Source organism: Equus przewalskii, chromosome 24 (assembly GCF_037783145.1).
Source record: "Equus przewalskii isolate Varuska chromosome 24, EquPr2, whole genome shotgun sequence".
NCBI classification, from domain to species: Eukaryota; Metazoa; Chordata; class Mammalia; order Perissodactyla; family Equidae; genus Equus; species Equus przewalskii.
Genome location: NC_091854.1, coordinates 30,921,693 through 30,938,647, shown reverse-complemented (window position 1 = coordinate 30,938,647; position 16,955 = coordinate 30,921,693). Strand labels below are relative to the sequence as shown.

Sequence of the window (16,955 nt, the reverse complement as noted above, 5' to 3'; positions counted from 1 at the left end):
GGAAGCTACAAACAGGATGAGAACAGCAGCTGACGGAGGGGAGCGTTCCAAACACTGGAAACGTGAAGAAACAGTAGGAGAAGGAAGGGGGAGTGCAAAACCCTTCGGAGACTGAACAAAAGGCTTGTGCAGAAGGACGAAAAGAACGGAGGAAGGGGAGAAAGCTGAGGCCAGTTCACGACGGGCCACAAACGCCCAGCCAAGGAGTCTGGACTCTCCTTTCACGAGACAACCCTCAAGGAGAACGCCAATCTCCAGACTCACATGAACTCCTCAGAAACAAGAAAGCTCCCCCTGCTGGTGAATGTGTGCTGTGTGGGGGTGGGGGAGGGCCTCTCGACATAAGAAGATGGTGGGGAAAGGCATGGGGACACGTGAAATTCAACTCTGAAAACTAATATCCTTCTCTTTAAATATGGGAAGTGAATCAACGAGTCCTCGATGGACACTGGGCACTGCGCACTGAGATCCCGGCCCCTCCTCCCGAGGTGAGCACCGAGGACATCAAAAGTTCACTGAGCAAACAGCCCCAAAGAGGAGCTAATTTGAAATTCATTTGGGGGAGCCATACTCTCACCCCACCTTACTATAAACACACACTCAAATACACAAAGAAGCAACTTTTTTCTTTAAAAAAATAAAATGAGAAGCTAGAGGTTTTCTTCTGCGAATCACACTGTGAATGAGTCAGAAAAAACTTTCCCAAAGTGTTTGTCCTCACAGCTGAAGAGCCTGGCTGGGACATTCACCAACAGCACAGGGAATCAACATGCTGCTGCTAGTGACTCAGCCTCTGGGGCGCACTCCGGGGGAGGAGTTCGTGGGGCTACCCTTGGGAGTCACTCTGGATTATTTTTGTAACATCTTGTCCTTGGATAAAAGGGAACAGTCAGAAATAGGCGGCCGGGAGGTCAGCTATTACTCTGTAGAGCTGTTTACACAGCCCTGTTTCCCTATTATCCAGAATTCAGTGTTCTGCATAATTGACAGACATAAGGTACTCATGTTTCCAGGGATCTAAATATGGCAGATTTCAGAAAAATCATGTTTAACGGAAATGTATCTGCCCTTGATGACTCAGAAGACCACATCAGAACTTCTCAGGCCTTCAAATGATGATTTTAACCAACTCTGATTTCATAAAACTGTGAGGGGTGGAACTGGGGGAGTGTCTAGTTAGCGGAATTTACATAATCAGTTCCCCTGTACTATCATCCATTTAAACGGCCTCCTGAGCTCACATGAATGTGATCAACTCAGGGAGTTCTCTGACGCGTGTCCAGCCAGACGTTCCCTGGACATTTCCGGTCTTGGCCAAAAACACTGTTTGTCCTGTGCATTACAGCTGTACATATAGCTAATAAGTCGCAGAAATGCTGCACAAACAAGGTCCTCAGCTGCCAAATTGCATGGATCCCACACTGTACCAAAATAAATATTAATGAAGGAATCTCTGCCTTTTTAGCCTTTCTCCAAATGAATGCAAAAAAGCAAAGTTAGCTTAACTGTTCATAACCATTAACTAATCAAAATCAATACAAAACCAATAAACACAATTATATACTTTTTACAGCTTACAAAGCACTTTCACTACGTGATCTCCATTAAGCCTCACAATAATTTTAAGCATCATTCCTCTTCATTTATTCATAAACAAACCAAGGCCTGGAGATGCTAAGTGACTAGTGAAAGGTCACATGTATTTATTAACCGGGATTCAAATCCAAATCATGGAGGCAAAGGAAATGGACACAACTAAAGAAAAAATGACAAACAATCATGGTGAAAAGATCAAATTCAACTAACAGTAAAATTAAAATAACAGGATGCCATTTCTTATCTAGCTACTCAGTAAAGGTGGTATAGTTGTTTTTAAAAGTAGATACAAGCCTGGATTAGGCAGAAGCACAAACTACTGTCATCTGCAAACTGTAAAAGTGATTTAGACTCATGGTGATAAAAATATCCATTCAGCAATGTAGAACGAGATCACTGAAAAGCAGGAGTTCCCCTCCCCACTCCCCAGAGATGATCACTATTCAGTTTTGTGGTACAACCTGCCCTGAGGACAATTTGGCCCCACAGGTCAAGGTGGACTTAAAAATCCTCCTATTCATTAACGAAAACAGTGTGTAGAGGATGATCCCGGCTAGGCTGCACAGACACAGGAGCCTAATCCTCAAGAGGGGAAAGAAGATGGAGGGGGAGGAGGACGCTACAAGAAGAAGGATCGGTGCTAACAGAGCATCTCAGGCGCTTGTGGGAGGAGAGGTTACTTCCTTTTGCATGCTTTTTTAAGGTTTTCCCAGTCTTCTACAGCTATGCTACTACTCTCACAGGGGGAAGAAGGAATTCTCCCAGCTTCCACAGGGAGTTAGGGCCGGGACTGGGGCTTCAGGAGAGCCGATGCCTCGTCCACTATTTAAGCCAGCACATCGATATATCACTCTGCCTGCCGCCATTTTAAAACAGTCCAAGAGGTCTAATGACCCAAAGCAATTAAGAGATGTGACAAGGCAAAATGTAATGATCTGCTAATAAGTGATAGAGATATTAAGTGCCATGACTTCAGAAAAAGAGATCCTTCTAGCACGGAATGGTTCCCAAGGCTTCATAAGTCAGAGATCTCCGGCAGGTAAATAGGAGAGGCGTGCTCGATTCCAGGTGAAGACAGAGGTGTAACCAAAGGCAGCAGGCAGAAAACCAGCAAGCCTATTTTGGGGACAGTAAGCAGAAGACTTAAGCATATTCCCGAAGAGAAGCAGGGGACGAGACTGAGGAAGCAGGCTGGGGTCCAGCTGAGATGGAGACGACGTGCAGTGGACAGAGGTCCTGGGAGGCACCGACTGCTCACACACCCAGCTGGTGAGTCAGCCCATCATCCCAACTCCTTTGTCTCCATCCACGTCTCTCCATCGTCCCATGACTTCTCTCTCAAATTTCTCTCTCAAAAACTGAAAAGTTCCTGCCTTCCTTCTTATCTGCCTCTATTCCAGTCTCCACAATGCAGACAGTCATACTTCTAAACTGCACATCTGAGAATCTTATGCTTTCTCTTCTCCTTCATTTCCTACTCTCTTAGGCAAGATGGCTTACAAGGCTACCTGGGATCTCACCTCTCATGGCTCACTATGTTTGTACTCTGGACTCCAAATGTACTGAGCTATTTGCAGCTCCTGTAATCCAGCACACTCTTGTCCTCCGAGCCTTTGCTGTCCCCACTCACTCTTCAATTCACAGTTCAGGAACCATCTCCTCCACCCAGGCTGCCCTGACTTGGTCCATCTGCCAAGTCGGGACATCGAGAGCATCCTGTGCTCACCTCTGAAGCGCACTTATAATCCTGCTCTATAACCGTCTGTAGAACTGTCTGTCTTCTCCACTGCCTCCAAGGCCCCTGCAGGCAGGGACTGTCGCTGTTATCTGGCTACACGCAGCACCAAACAACATGCTATAGCAGACATTCCACAAATGCTTGTGGGAGGAACAAACGCTTCACCGTGTCCTTCTCCAGGACGCCCACTGCCTCCAGCAGTACTCACCGAATCCCTGGGAACACCATGGACCAGTCTGCACTTAAGAAACTGTTCTATAATATCAAATGCATAGTTTATACGCGTGACTGAATTGTGAAGAACTCTTTAGCTTCGTGTTTTCCTGTGTTCTCTCACACAGTAGCCATGAAGGAACTCACAAGGTTCTCCTTTCCAATAAAGAACACTGCACACTCTCAGATTTCTCAGTGTGCGCTGGGAGTTGCCTAGGACTGAAATAATAAAGAAAGTCTATATAGTATGTCAAATCAATTCAATTGAGCCAGCAGGTAAAAAAAACTTCAATTTCATAGTAGGTATGGACCAAACATTGGTTTCTGTTACAGAAGAATCAAGGATAAATTGTGAACCAAAATTATATACACAGTTTTAAAATGTTCACTTACTTACAATTATATTGCCCTGTGAAGGCATTGAATTTATTTATTTATTTTTGAAGTGTCCAGTTCACTGCCTTTTACTATACTGACAGAGCTGTGCAACCACCACCACCATCAAATTCCAGAATATTTCATCACCTCAAAAGAAATCCCAGGGCCATGAGCAGTAACTGCCACTCTCCCCTACCATACGCTCTGGCAATCATTCATCTATTTGCCTATTCTGGACATTTCATATAAATGGAGTCATAGAATACGGGACCTTTTAGGTCTGGCTTCTTTCACCTAAGACAATGTTTGCCAAGTTCATCCATGTTGTGGCATGTATCAGTATTTCATTCCCTTTTATAACTGAATAATATTCCATTGTATGAAGGCATCTAAACTTCAAAAAAATCATTTTAGAAAAATAATAGGGCTGAAGATACTCCTTGATCTTAAAAATCACCATAGATAATGAAATTAATATTATCAGGGTATATTCTTTACCACAGTTTTATCATTTAATCATGTTAACAACCTCGTGAGTTCAGTGGATTCTTCATTTCCCCAGACGAGGAGGCTGAGGTCCACAGAGATTACATAATTTGCCAAGTGTCAGCGTAGCTAGTAAGCGGTAAAACCAGAACAGCCGATGTCTCTTGCTGTCTTTGGCCCTCTGGGCAGGAAAATCAGTCCTAGGATTTTTGCCACAGGAGAAACTGAGCAGCAGCCGATGCGAGTACAGGACGGTGCTTCCACCCCTCACTCACTCATGTGCCCTCTCAGCAGTTACTGAAAAACTCCTACGGATTATGCACTGCACAAGGACCTGGGGATATAACAGGAACACTGGGGACACAAGGTGTTTCTTTATTCACATAAAGTGCTTTCGTTCACAGATTTTTTTCTTTTGTTGTGTTGTGCTGTATCCTGTTAAGATGAGAGAGACTTGAGAACACTTAAACGACAATGTGAAGAGAAGAGTCAAAGGGTGAAGATGACGGTATGAGAGAGAGAAAGGATGATCTAATAACCAGTGGTCAGAAGAAGATGGGATTGGACACGCAGTGGATGCCCCCAGTTAAGGGCGGGTGGCGGAGACTGCTATCTGCATCCCATTATCCTTCCTCCCGCCTTTAACAGTAATTCTTTGCTGTGCACACGATGCTCACAAGAAAGACTACAACTGAAGGCCTCCCTTGCAGCAATATGAGGCCATGTGAGTAAGTTCTGCTCAACGTGATATAAACAAAGCATGTGGGGCAGCTTCCCTCCAAGAGGCTAGTATATGGCCTTTGTCCCTTTTTCTTGATCCCTCTTAGAAATGTGTACAGGGGCTGGCCCCGTGGCTGAGTGGTTGAGTTCGCGTGCTCCGCTGCAGGCGGCCCAGTGTTTCGTTGGTTCAAATCCTGGGCGTGGACATGGCACTGCTCATCAAGCCACGCTGAGGCAGCATCCCGCATGCCACAACTAGAAAGACCCACAACTAAGAATATACAACTATGTACTGGGGGGCTTTGGGGAGAAAAAGGAAAAAAATAAAATCTTTAAAAAAAAAAAGAAAAATGTGTACAGCCTCTGAACTTGTTTAAGGTGAGCTTCTAATATGAACGGGATAATGAAAGATATAAGGATTGATCTGGAGGGCGGGAGGCCAAGTGGTTAAGTGCACAAAGTTGAAAATCACACACCTGGGTCTTAATTCTGGCTTTTCACTCAGGAGGTGTATCAACTTACACAAGTTCCTAAATCTCCAAGCCTCAATTCCTTTATCTATAAAATGAGCTTCAATAAATGGTACTGGGAGAAACTGGACAGCCACACGCAAAAGAATGAAACTGGACCTCTATCTTACACCATACATAAAAATCAACTCAAAATGGATTAGAAACTTGAACGTAAGACCTAAAACCATCAAACTCTTAGAAAAAAACATAGGTAAGCTCCTTGACATTAGTCTTGGAAATGATTTTTTTGGATTCAACACAAAAGCAAAGGCAACAAAAAGAAAAATAAACAAGTGGGACTACATGAAATTTAAAAGTTTCTGCACAACAAACCATCAACAAAATAAAAGGCAACCTACCTAACGGGAGAAAATATTTGCAAATCATATATAAGGGGTTAATATCCAAAATATATAAATAACTCATACAACTAAATAGCAAAAAAACAATCTGATTAAAAAATGGGCAGAAGATTGGAATAGACATTTTTCCAAAGAAGACATAAAGATGGCCAAAAGGTACATAACAAGGTGCTCAGCATCATTAATCATCAGGGAAACACAAATCAAAACCATAATAAGATATCACCTCCCACCTGTTAGGATGGCTAGGATCAAAAAGATAAGAAATAACAAGTGTTGGCGAGGATGGGGAGAAAAGGGAACCCTTGTGCACTGTTGGTGGGAATGTAAACTGGTGCAGCCACTATGGAAAACAGTATGAAGGTTCCTCAAAAAATTAAAAATAGAACTGCCATGTGATCCAGCCACCTCACCTCTGGGTATTTATCCAAAGGAAACGAACACACTAGCTTGAAAATATATCTGTACCCTCCTGTTCACTACAGCGTTATTTACAACAGTCAGGATATGGAAGCAAACTAAGTGTCCACTGATGGATGGATGGATGGATGGATGGACGGATGGATGGATGGATAAAGAAAATGTGGTGTGTGTGTATATGTATGTATGTATGTATATATATATATATATATATATATATAATGGAATGTTATTCAGCCATAAAAAAGAAGGAAATTCTGCCATTTGTGACAATATGGATGGACCTTGAGGGCATTATGCTGAGCGAAATCAGTCCGAGAGAGAAAGACAAATACTGCATGATCTCACTCATACGTGCAATCTAAAAGCACTACAGCAGACAGATGGCGGTTGCCAGAGGTGGGGCGTGGGCAGAGTGATGGTGGTCAAAAGGTACAAACCTCCAGTTATAAAATAAGCCAGTCCTGGGGACGTAACGTACAGCATGGTGACTATAGTTAACAATACTGTATTACACGTTTAAAAGTTGCTAAGAGGGGCCAGCCCGTGGCCAAGTGGTTAAGTTCACATGCTCCACTTCGGCGGCCCAGGGTTTTGCCGGTTCGAATCCTGGGCATGGACATGGCACTGCTCGTCAAGCCATGCTGAGGCGGCATCCCACATGACACAACTAGAAGGACCCATAACTAAAAATGCACAACTATGTAGTGGGGGCCTTTGGAGAGAAAAAGGAAAAAAACAATCTTCAAAAAAAAAAGTTGCTAAGAGAGTAAATCTTAAAAGTTCTCATCATAAGAAAAGAAAATTTGTAACTGTGTGGTGATAGAAGTTAACGTTAACTTACTGTGGTGATCATTTCAAAATATGTACTTAAGTCATTACGTTGTACATCTAACGTAAATAAAAGGATAATCTGTTAACCTAATTGATACTGGAAGATCTAAAGTAAGGAACATGCTAGAAATGTCTTCAAAAAAAAGTATAAAGGAATAAAAGCGCAAGAATTCAAAAATAAAATACACTGGGAGTAATACTCTCTTATTTCCCAGTGCCGGTAGCATCATAAAGTCCTCGAAATGGATAAAAGGACTGTGTGGGTGCTACCATGACCCTAAATGACATCTTTTGTCACAAAAGGTCCAGTTAACACAACCCACTTATGTTCCAGTCCACACCTGACTCAGGGTCAGAAATCATGTCCAATATCCTCCATCCTACAGATTACTGCCATCAGCATCTAACTTGGGTTCTCCTCCAGCACGTGCCATGCTCTAGGAAGAGTCACCAACTTGACTAGGAGTTCCTATAGGGCAACAAGATTTTTGCTTCCCTACAGCCTCGAGGCACAGAGGGCACACTGCTCTGAAACAAACAGGTCTCTATCTTTTCACTAACACTTACTGAGATGCCAGCAGGTGCCAGGCACTGTACGAAGTGCTATGGCTGTAGTGAGGAACACGAGAGATAAGATTCTTTAACACAGACACTTTTTAAGTGTTGGTTAATTAATGAATCTGAACCAGAAAATGTCACAGCCAGGAGTGACATTAGTAATTAATTCATTCAACCCACTCAAATTCTAAATGTGGACAAAGGCCAAGAGAGGCCAAGCAGCAAGCTCAACATAAAGCAGCATTCCCAAACTATGTCTTCTGGAACCCTGCGTTTCTATGCAAAGAGAGTAACTGTTCTCTACAGATATCGCTCAGAAAACGGAGAGAAGGAAAATGGCAGTCTCACAGCGAAATAAATTAGGGAAACACTAAACAAAGTTAACTATTTTTAGCAGTCAGAGCTCTCAGCCTTTAATGTGTTAATAAGTATAGTGAATCTTCGACTTTTGCAAAAATATTTGACCTAGGGACTTCTTTTTTAATGGAATATATACACTCGGAAGAGTGTGAATCAGATGATCTCTATGCTCTCTTTCACTTCTCAAACTCTATAAATTTATCTAAGAGTATGAATCTCAGAAAGCCTTCTTTCCTGGGCAGATCATCTAAAATATCAGATTCCTGAGAAAAGGCATTCATCTATTCATCCAGCCATCCATCCAGCCATCCAATCACTTATATTCATACTCTCTCTCTCTGCCACATACACACACATCCTAAAACTGGACAGACACAAGCATAAGAATAAAATCTAAGACTTCAGTTAGATCAGACTAAAAAGGTACTCATCAAAACTGGGGAGAATGGGGCATTTTTGCAATGTCACCTCAAGCCGGTGTTCTGGAAGGTAACGCCTGCAAAAAGTTACATTTCCCTATTATTCAATAACCAAACATCTGGGGAGAGTCCTCGCAATTCTGGAAACAGCAGGTGGGCACAGAGAAAATAACCAAGGAGAGAGAGAGAACAAACAACAGTTCCTAGGCAGCAGCGAAGGCACCTTTCCCCAACTCTGTCCCAAATGACCCTCTGCCTTCCTCTGCCTTGGCCTTCTGGCTTCTTCCCCCTTTGCCCCACTTGAGTTTCCTGTTTTCATTCCCTATCTTTTTGAGAGTTGTCTCTTTTCACCATATGACTGGATAAGTTCTATGACACACTGGCAGCTGGCCACAGAGTCTTCCCAGAACAGAGCCCACTTTTCAGGAAACCCTGCCTCGTTCCCAGTGAAGGGAAGATGATAGAGAAGGGAGGGGCAGAGAGTGTAAGGAGCAAATTCGAGCAGCTTACTAAGATTCGGGAACTCAAGTAGGTATCTGTTCACAAAAACAGACGATGCCAAGTGTATCCAATCCACATTTAGTACACATATTTGTATGCATGTCTATAAATATGTCAGATACCAATGTTAGGTTTTTTGAGTGTAAGAACCCTGTTAATGGTAATAGCTCATGATCCCCCTGCTATATATTTTATTGGACTGCTAAAAATAGAAAAACAACATTTAAAGCATACATTGTGGGGTAGGCCTCTTGTAAAATTTCCCAAACATCCACCACACCCTCTCCACGCCCCCCCACCCTGAGTTACATAACCCACATATTGGGAACCTTGCTATTTACCAAATTCACACACACCTCATCCTATCCCATACAGATTTTCAGGAGAAAAATCATGCGGGGAAATGATTTCCCTACATAACTTCCCCTACTCCTATATTTCTTCATACAATTAAGCACTAAATAATTTTCAGTGTGTGTTCGTGTGTCATATCTTACACAAGCCCTGTAACAATCTTCAGAAAGACAGGGGTCAGGTCGCAGCATCCTCATTTTCAGAAGCTGGAGCCTCCTTCATTTGTCAATCTCCAAAACTCTGGTAGGCCCCAGGGCTCAGATCTCGATCTCCACCTTCACTCTATCCACGCTCACTACCAAGTGGTCACACCCAGTTCCATGGTTTAAATGCCATTTATAGGCTGGCAATTTCCAAACTGATATCTCAGAACTCCCATCTCAAATACCCATCTACTTCTTCAACATCTCTAACGGGAGTCTAATAAGCACCGAAAGCCTATATAAAAAGCAACATGATTCCCGCACCACCACACACACCACTCGCCTCCTCCCCAGTGTTCCCCATCTCAATAAGTGCCACTACTATCGTCTGGGCAAAAAATTCAGAGGTCATCTCTTTCTCTCACATCCCACCTCCCAACCATCACCAATTCTATCGACTTTAGCTTCAAAATACGTCACTCATGCAACGATTTCTCACCACCTCACTGCCTCCCCTGTCCAGTCACCACCATTGTCTTAACATCAGCACCAAGAAGGCAAGGGCTGTGTCAGTTTTATTCTCCATTGTATCTGCAGTGTAGGACACACAACAACTGCTCAAGAACAATGAATGCACATTGGCTCAGAGACGAAGCAGCGATACAAGCCAGGTCTTCAACTCAGATCTCCACCTGCATTGGCAACGACTGTGCCCACCACCCCACAATGCCTTTGCGCTTTAGAGAGAAGGAGGAGGGGGTACCACCACCTTCCTTCCTTGGGCTTGTTTTTCTTCTTCCTTTTACTCTTCTCTCAAGTGTACATCCTCAAAACTGCTTTTCCACCAAACTCCTACTCTGAGCAGTGAGGAAATGCATACAAAGGAGAGAAATGTTTGTGCATCCAAAGTAAACTTTTCAGTAACACCTCTAAAATTGAGTCTGTTTTGGCAAAATGGTGTGAAAAGTATTAAAAACTAATAGAGACAGTAGAGGAGGGGATCAGTTCAGACACTTCCACAGCCTAACCCCAATTCTAAGCTGAAAACATCAGGACACGGGGTTGGGCGTGGGGGGGTTCTACAAGTAAACTGATACACGCATACACTTACACAGTCCTACTGGCATCCTTCAGAACAGCTATGAGGAAGTGAAAAGCTCGGTTCTGAAGGAAGGGATAACACTTTTCTAGGACAATAAACCTCTCTGGGTCTTTCTCAGACCTGCAACGGAGTGAAATTTATAAAGCGTGCCAGACCCAGTACAGGCTCTGCCGCAAGAAATCTCTTCTCTGAGCTTCGGGGTCCTCAGGCACAAGAGTGTACGCGTAAGATGTGTTGGGAGTGCGTCCTCAGCCCTGACATGCCAAGACTCCCTGATTTTTATGGAACTGGGCCTCTGAGAAGACACAGGAGCCACCTCCAGATGCAATAAAATACACTAGTGAAATGAACACATGTTCCTTACCACCACATAGTCAGGACTGCAAAAAAGCCATGAAGACTGAGCCCAACCAAAACTATATCTGCTGACCGAAAAATACTTAGGACCCTTCCTCTGCTATTCCCGTTAGCCTAAAGCCTTCTCAGTCTGGAACTTGAGACACGTTCAAAACTGTTAAGCATTGCACCATCTGTCCGAAAGGAAGCCAGTCAAGAAAAAGAATAATGACACAGGAAAGGAGACTACTGACCTCCTTAACAGATAGAACATTCCAGACACTTTAAAAACGTCCATTTATCTCTAAGGAGTATTGAAAATGTAGAGACAAGTCAGCACTGCTCAGATTAGAACATTACGCACTGTCATCACAAATAATTTTTATCAAATTCTTACATATACAACGTCTATTAAGCCATATATAAGGCTAGCTGTTTCAGTCCTTATTCTCATGGTGGTGACCCTCTCAAAATGACAGACATATTGGGCCGTATCCTTAATAATTCTAACATGACGGGGGTCTTTCTACTGAGCTACATTCCCAGGTGCACTTTATTCCTTGTTAGGTGTTCCACTGTTCAAGCTTTCAACACATTCAGGCAAGTCTTCTTTCCCATTTGTTCCAATTAGTAAAAGTTTTTCTATGCTGATTGGGGGAAAAAAACATTAATTATGTTTTGCTTAAATTAGTGCATTTGGGAGAAGGTCCCAAAGAGTCCAGAGCAGAAGCAGGTGGTTAAGACTCCTAATCTTCTCAGATTGTGTATTTTTACTCGTTGTACTAGCAAAATGCCATTTGAATAATCTTAATCAGGCATTCAAATTGGTGCATTTCATTCCAAGCTTGCTAAAAGGGAAGCATATGCCCACAGTCTTCAGAAAATAATATACTGTGTGTTCATGGCATACATACACACACACCTTGTTTAAATAAAGTAAATATTCACTGTACACTGTTATTTGTAAACATAACCTTGCTAGGTCTGAACGTTTGTGTCCCCCCAAAACTCACACGTTGGGAGCCTAATCACCACTGTGATTAGAGGCCCTGGGAGGTGATCAGGCCATGAGGGTGGAGCCCAGTGCTCTGATAAAAGAGGTCCTCTCAAACTCCCTAGCGCCCTCCATCACGTGAGGATACAACAAGAAGTCTGAGACCCAGAAGCGGGCCCTTACTCAACCATGCTGGCACTCTGATCTTGGACTTCCACCCTCCAGAACTGTGAGAAATAGATTTCTGTTGTCTAGAAGCTACACCCAGCCTCTGGTATTTAGTTATAGCAGCCCCAACGGACAAAGGCAAACCTCAGTGCGAAGGTGAAGTTGTGCAGTTAGAAGTGGCCTTTCTCCAGCTCAAAAATCCAGCAAGTACGAAATTCCCAGACGAGGTCATAGGCTTCACCAAGCTCCATCATCAAAAGCTCAGACACTGAAACAAACTGGCAACATAACAGACACAGAATGAGTGGTTGCCAACTGAAAGAATGAATGAAGGAACCAACGTGTACAGGAACAAAGGACACAAGAACTGAGCTTCTACTGTCGCTGCTGTCCACAATGATGGCAGCCACTGCCATGTTTTTACTTCTCCTTCCTACCGTTTAACTACCGGGATGTGGTATAACACATTCCAACTAAAGGTGAGGTTTTGTTTTCACCAAATTACGGCTTGGTATTTAGTGGTATATTTCTTTTCTGGCTTGAGAGGAGCTGGTTAGCAGGAGCTGCTTCGCACAGGAGCTGCTGACAAGTAAGTTGGCACATGCACACCACTGGGTCCGAGTGATTAGGAAGAGAGGGTCCCTGAGGCAGAGGTGGGCGAAGGCAGGTGGGGGTGAGGGGTGTTTACTAGAAGGGAGAAGACGATGTGGACGGGAAGCTGGCGGGTGATCATATACAAAGGTTTCGGATGGGAGGGAAGGAGAGGACAAGACCAGGAAAGAGTAGACAGGAGCAGTGAAGCCGAGAACACTGAGAGAAACGGAGAGAGGTGGAGGGAGAGACCAGGAGAGGACCATCCGGAGAAGCATTCCGAGAAAGGAACACAGATATTCTAAGCCCGGCCAAATCTGCGAAGTTTCAGTCCTCATCCTCACGTTAACGCTTCGACACACCAGATTTATCGACTCTTTGTCCAAGAGCTTTGACAGGCGACACGTGGAGCTCACCTGCTTCATTCCTCATTCTTGTGGGGAGGTGACTTCTTCAAGGGTGGTACCTCAACAGACACACTGTTATTTTGAGGTAATATCGGTCTCTTTGCCACAAAAGCTTTTGCCTTCTAAACTCCAAACAGTTCCATGAAAATCATGTTGAAACTATAATGCTATCTTTATATTTGTTATTTATTTAAGCTCTGACCTAACCCACAAGATTCTAAGGGCAGTTCATAAAAATATAGTTAATAAAACAGAAATGTATAAAAAAAAATCCAGGACTGAGAAAATTATAACAGGACAAAAAGTCAAGACCAGGGAAAAGGCATTTGCAAGCTACGGCTTTCCAAACAGATGAGCCAAAAATTTGGCTCTGAGTTTCCTAGGGGTCAAAAAGAAAAGGGAAACACGACCCAATACATTCCTTTCATTGTCAAAAGGGGAAAAGAAAATGCACCAGTTCTTTGAGGAATGGAAATTTTTTCTGGCATTAGTTCTAAAACAAATTCCTCCTGAGTGGGGAGGGAGCACTTGAAATTTGATCTCCTGAAGCCTGTAGTCTCCCAATTAGAGATTTATGCTGCACTTGGGAATATCGACATAGGGTATTTAGATTCTAAAAAATCAAGTCAGGACACCGGCCTAAAAACTCTCTCTCTCTTCGTTTTTTAGTATTTTTCCACAAAGCCACTCCCCTTACCCCCCATGATTCCTGTCTTCTCCTTGCACTGAGGATTTACTTCTTCACGACACATCAGTCAAAATGGTCAATTAACGTGTCTGAGACTCTAAAACCATGACAAATCTAGAAAATTATTCAGGAGTGGAGAAACAAAGAAACCATTCTTGGGGCAGGCCTGGTGGTGCCGCAGTTAAGTTCGCACGTTCCACTTCCGTGGCCCAGTGTTCGCCAGTTCAGATCCCTACACACCATTTGTCAAGCCAGGCTGTGGCAGGTGTCCCACATATAAAGTAGAGGAAGATGGGCATGGATGTTAGCTCAGGGCCAGTCTTCCTCAGCAAAAAGAGGAGGATTCGTGGCAGATGTTAGCTGAGGGCTAATCTTGCCCCCCAAAAAAAAAGAAAGAAAGAAAAGAAACCCTTCTTATCCACTGATCAATCTAGTTAGAGAGACAGATTGACATAAAAGTGAAGAACTACCAGAAAGCATGTCAGAAATTTTAGAGTATTTGGTGAGGGATTTGCGGCTGGAGGAACACCACCAGAAAACCTTCCAAGTGCAAGAGACTAAGAGTGAACAATGGATGGGGGTTCTGAGCACGGGCGATGACATAACCTAGCATCCGAACGGGGACACCTTCGAGTTACAGAGGGTCCTAGGAATAACCACACCCGACAACAGGCGTCCGCCAGGGCCATCCCAGGCAAACAGGACACGGGGACCCGGTGAGCTCATCACAGCCTCACGTCCCCATGTATTTCCGCACTATACCCGCAATGACAGCATACAGGATAGAGAAGGCCAGTAACACTCCTCCCATTTTACAGATAAAGACAGCATATGCCAGAGATCAGCTCAGTAACTAACTCGAGTTTGCAAAGAGGAAAATCAGAGCAGAGACTGGAGGTCCGCTGACTCCTAAGCCAACAGCCTCCCCTCAGCTCAGTAATGACCCGGGTCAGCCAGCTACAAGGATGTGGGCCTATCTAAGTTCCTTCTCTTTCCCAATAACAGTAGTAAAAGTTGAAGACATTTTCAAATACAGGGAGAAAATATCTTCCTTTATGCTTTAAACACAAACATAGCTGGGTTTATGTTTTGAGTATTTTACATTTCTAACAGGATTTTTTTGTTGCTGTTTCTTATTTCACAATTTTCTTTGTCACCTCATTTCCAATAACCTAAATATAGGCAAGGGTCCTGGATAAGAATGACAGATGCATGACAGGCTTAAATTCAAAACTCTCATAAAATCTAATTCAGTCTAACTCAGTTAATTCAGGCTCTCCATTTTAATACATTAACAATCTGTCTCTGTTTTCCCACCCTAACATGAGTATTACTATGCCATCACCTGCCCTACATTAAGCAGCAAACAATTAGAAAATGTTTTATAGGATTACTGGGTAATAAATAGCTAATCTAGTAATTGGCATAGCAGCTGTACATCAGAAGCACCCGGGAGCTCTTTAACCTATACTATTCCGTACACACCCTGGACCTACTGAGTCAGGAACCCAGAGAAGACTATTTTTTAAACTGTCCAGGTGATTCCGAGGCCCAGCCCTTCTAATCCCAATCCTAATCTGGCCAACCCAAGACCTCCCAGGCAGACACAGGCAACCCCCGACCCACCAGCACCACACTTATGTCACTCTACTCTCCCCTCCGCGACCCACATGACTTCTTTCCATTGATTTTCTTTTTTCCACTCTGCAACGCAGCACCAACGGGCAGCTGAGGACATGCACATGGCAGTCAGAAAGCTGTGGGGCAAGTCCTGCTCACTCTTCGCCCAACACCCTCCCAAGCATCCTCTGAATTAGCCGATGTCAAAAGGTAACAACTGTCATGATCATAACAACAACAAAAGCAATATTTACAAAGCACTTACCACACCACCAGCAGTGCTAACGGCTCTGCACGCACGGCCCCCGTCTCCACACCCTGTATGGTGAGACTGTTCGCCTCCGTCTCAGCATGGCAGAGGTCGAAAGAGCTTTCCCAAGGTCATACAATAGGAAGGGGCAGAGCAAGGACTGGAACCTAAATCCCAGCTCTTCTCAACACACGCACCAACTAACCTACAGCTTTTCCGAGCCCCTCGCCTTCAGGACAGCTGGCTTCCACCAGGCTGCACAGCACAGCCCAGGACCCCACTAGGGTCCCAATGGATAAAGAACGCAAGAAGCCCCTGCACTTGCCAGAAAACTGAAATCTAAACGTCAGCATCAGGAGAGGGAAGCAAAGGTCCATTGCTGAAACACAAACTGCTCCTAGAAAAGTCCTTCTGGACGGAATCAGCAACCCTTCCGGAAAATGAAACACTGAGACTCTGAAGGTGCATCAAAGGTGACTCCTCCAATGTGTAACTTGGGCTTTCCTCTCTGGCTGCCCGGAGAGAAGCAGGATTCAACACTGCAAACGTAATCTCACACCCCGAGCATTTCTTCCTCTTCAGTTGCTCCACTGGATAAAGAAAAACGGGTCTCCACCTGGATGTGTTTGATGGGTGGGTGGCCATATAGTTCACTGTCCAAAGTGGGAGACTTTTAAGAGGGAAAGTGGGGTGCTGTTCACAATTATGCTGGGAAAATAGACGTACGGATAGCAGAATTCAAAGACAGCAAAGAAGAATTCAACTTCCGTGGACCCACTGAACACTGGGGCTCAGTCTGTTGTGCCTACTATGTGCCAGCCTCTATAGGAACTGGTTATACGAAAAAAAAATTCCTCCCAACCAAAACCTAACAGGGAGAACTGACTAGTCATTCAACATTCACAACATGAAAAGACCAACTGGAGAATAACATGCACAGTAGGATCCCATTTGGATGGATGGATGGATGGATGGCTGAAGTATACTGAAATGCAATTCTTTGGGAGCAGAAAGCAGAATTCTCTAACTCCATGTAAGGGTGGATCAGGCAAGGTTTCACAAGGTATCCTGGGCTGAGATTTGCAGAAAAACAGTAGATATTAAACAGGAGAGAGAGGTGGGCAGGGAGAGAGCACAGCTCATGCAGAACTAAAAGCACATAGAAAGGGCAGAGATTCAAGAGCAGACAGAGACCCTCCCCTGAA

At 43.9% G+C, this 16,955-nt stretch overlaps 1 protein-coding gene across 11 annotated transcripts in view; it reads right to left on the bottom strand.

Moving 5' to 3' along the window:
• Window positions 1-16,955, bottom strand: part of JAK1 (Janus kinase 1) — a 143,199-nt gene that overhangs the window by 59,011 nt on the left and 67,233 nt on the right. The window contains exon 2 of one of the 11 annotated variants that reach the window (XM_008534493.2): window positions 3,543-3,766. The exons of 9 other annotated variants lie outside the window; for them this stretch is intronic. The gene's annotated coding sequence lies outside the window, so the exon portion shown is untranslated. Of the gene's footprint in view, window positions 1-3,542; window positions 3,767-12,338; window positions 12,497-16,955 lie in introns of those variants that run through there. One more of the 11 variants, XM_070592036.1, reaches the window with a different exon arrangement.